Consider the following 3,332-nt stretch of genomic DNA (forward strand, 5'->3'; position numbering starts at 1 on the left):
TAGATATCCACATGGAAAAGAATGAAATCGGATTTTTTTTTTTTTGGAATTAGAAAACATATCCAATTTTTATTCATAAAATTAATCAAAACAGCAAAATTAGATTTACAGAGCTCTACATAAATAACAAAATAGGAAAGAAATGAAATATTCTAGAAATACCTTTGCAAGTTTCCAAAGAGTACACACCAGGCTCAAAACCTACAGTTAAACCATGGTTACACAACAGATTGTATTCATTCCTGAGTTTTCTCAATAAGTTTGTCCTTGTATCTGCTTTTCTCTTTTCCAACTTGTGGAGATTTGGCTTTGCATCCAATAGTTTTTTCCTAATCTTTGTCCAGTTTTAGCCTTGCTCGGGTACATGCCCATGTGGACAGTTGTGCTGTTAGTCTTCTCATGCTGCACACACTCGATATAAATGGCATACTCCTTTCTGTACACCTGGACTACCTTGCCGATTTGCTGACCTTTGTAGTGTCCTTGAACCACGTGGACTTCATTGTCCTTGCGGATGGGAATGGAGTGGACATTGTACTTCTGCCAGAGCTCCTTGGAGAGTGGGGACAACATGTGCAAGGGGGCATTGAAGTGGCATTTGAGGTTTTTGCTGCGGTCCAGGAGGTCACCAAAGGGTAGAGCTTCATGGTGACAGTGTGGCACTGGAAATCAAAATGGGACTCTAATCTTTGCAATACACAAAAATACACTCAAAATGGATTAAAGATTTCAACATAAGACCAGAAATTGTAGAGCTCCTAGAAGAAAACATAGGGGAAAGGCTTCATGACATTGGTCATGGCTATGACACCAAAAATACAGATAACAAAAGCAAAAATAGACATGTGAGATTATATCAAACTAAAAATCTTCTGCACAACAATGGATACAATTAACAGAGTGAAAAGGCAACCTACAGAAGGGGAGAAGTTTTTGCAAACCAAATATCTGATTAGGTGTTAATATTCAAAATATACAAGGAACTCCTACAACTCAATAGCAGAAAACCTACCTGATTTAAAAAACGAGCAAAGGACTTGAATTGACATTTCTTCAAAGAAGACATATAAATGGCCAATGGGCATATGAAAAAGTGTTCAACATCACTAATCATAAGGGAAATGCAAATCAAAATCACCTCACACCTGTTAGGATGGCTATCATCAAAAAAGACAACAGATAACAAGTGTTGGCAAAGATGTGGAGAAATTGGAACTCTTGTTCACTGTTGATGGAAATGTACAGTGGTGCAGTTGCTATGGAATACAGTATGCAGTTTACCCAAGAAATTAAAAATAGAACTACCTGATGATCCAGCAATTCCACTCCTGGGTATTTATCCAAATAAATCCAAAACACTAAGTTGAAAAGATATATGCACCCCTATGTTCATTGCAGCACTATTTACAGTAGCCAAGATATGGAAGTAACTTGTGTACACATCAATAGACATTTGGATAAAGAAGATGGGTACATATATACAATGGAATACTCAGCCATAAAAAAGAATGAAATCTTACCATTTTCAACAACATGGATGGACCTAGAGGGAATTATGCTAAGTGAAATAAGTCAGACTGAGAAAGACAAATACCATATTATGTTAGCTATATATGGAATCTAGAGAACAACAACAACAACAAAAACAGAAATGGATTCAGAGATACAGAGAACAAACTGATGGTTACCAAAGGGGAAGGGGTGTTGGAGGGCTGGGTTAAGAAGCAGAAGCGATTAGGAAGTACAAATTGGTAGTTACAAAATAGTCACAGGGATGTAAAGTACAGCATAGAGAATATAGCCAATAATGTTGCAACAACTATGTATAGTGCCAGGTGGGTACCAGACTAATGGGGGTGATCACTGCATAAATTATATAAATGTCAAACCACTATGCTGTACACTTGAAATTAATATAAAATAATATTGAATGTCAGTTATAACTGAAAAAAATAATTAAAAAAACAAAATGAATAGACATAGACAATAGTTTAGGGGTTCCCAGAGGGTAAGGGGGTGGGGTGCTCTCGAAGAGGGTAAACAGGGTCTAATATATGGTGATGGAAAGTGAACTGACTCTGGGTGGTGAACACACAATGTGAGATACAGATAATGTATTACAGAATTGTACACCTGAAATCTATGTAACTTGACTAACAATTGTTACCCCAATAAATTTTAATTTTAAGAAACAAAAAAACAACAACAAAAAAACCGAAATTGAAACAGGTGCAAAAAGGAAAGAGACATCCCAGCATAATTACATACAGGGGGATTAATAAAATGAGTAAATATATTAAGAATAATGGAAACTATAAAAGGTGAAGGGAAATAAGAGATTCAAAATTTCAGGTATAAAACAAATAAGTCATGGGGATGTAATGTACAGCATAGGGAATATAGTTAATAATATTGTGGTAGCATGGTATAGTGTCAGATGGTTGCTGGACTTGTCATAGTGATCACTTCTTTAGGTATATACATGTTGAATAACTATGATGTACACCTTAAACTAATATAGTATTGTATGTTAGCTATATTTTAATAAAAATATTTTAAAAAGAATAATGGAAACTAACTTTCTCATTGTCATAAATTGTTGCAAATACAAAAATAGGGAAAACGAAAATCAATCCTGTGGTGTTGGATGTGATATATCAGAATGAGTTCATGGTTTGATAGACAGATAGATGTTGATAGATAGGTCGATAGATAGATAGATAGATAGATAGATAGATAGATAGATAGATAGATAGATAGAATGTGACTGTGTGTGAGAGAGAGTGTGTGAGTGTGTGTGTAAGCACGTGAGTAAAATTGTATAAGTGAAGCCTCAGAGAGGGCCAGGGAGCAGCAACACACTAATAGTAATACCTACATTTAGTGCCCATATTTAGCTTCTAAGTACTATTCTCCACTAAAGAGAACCAGGGATCCTCATAAAAATGGCTCGTTTTAGGATTGGGTAAGTGAAAGTACAAGATGAGCCTAGAACATCTTGTTCCAGAAAGTATGGAAGTGCTCAAAGAATGATGAGGACTCATCAAAGGGATGCAGAAGCCGACCTGAAGGGGCCCCCAGTGGCCAAATCTAGGACAACTTGAACATCAAAGTAAACAATGATAGTGATGGATTGTAACCCATTGAATAAAATAGGAAACCATAAATCTACACCGTTGTAAATAAATAAATGAACAAATTGAAAGTTTGATGAGAAATATATTTACACAGTTTCAAAGCACTTACCCATAAAATATTGATTAGTTACAAAGAATAACTTCACAGTGGAGAGGCCTAGCACATACCACTTTCATCAAGTGATTAAAGTGAAC

General features: G+C 35.6%; 1 pseudogene; it reads right to left on the reverse strand.

Moving 5' to 3' along the window:
• Window positions 1–236: 236 nt before the first annotated feature.
• On the reverse strand, window positions 237–647 carry LOC117026913 (60S ribosomal protein L26-like 1; annotated as a pseudogene).
• Between the last annotated feature and the right edge of the window lie 2,685 nt (window positions 648–3,332).

The sequence above is a fragment of the Rhinolophus ferrumequinum genome, chromosome X (genome assembly GCF_004115265.2).
Source record: "Rhinolophus ferrumequinum isolate MPI-CBG mRhiFer1 chromosome X, mRhiFer1_v1.p, whole genome shotgun sequence".
In the NCBI taxonomy this organism is placed as follows: Eukaryota; Metazoa; Chordata; class Mammalia; order Chiroptera; family Rhinolophidae; genus Rhinolophus; species Rhinolophus ferrumequinum.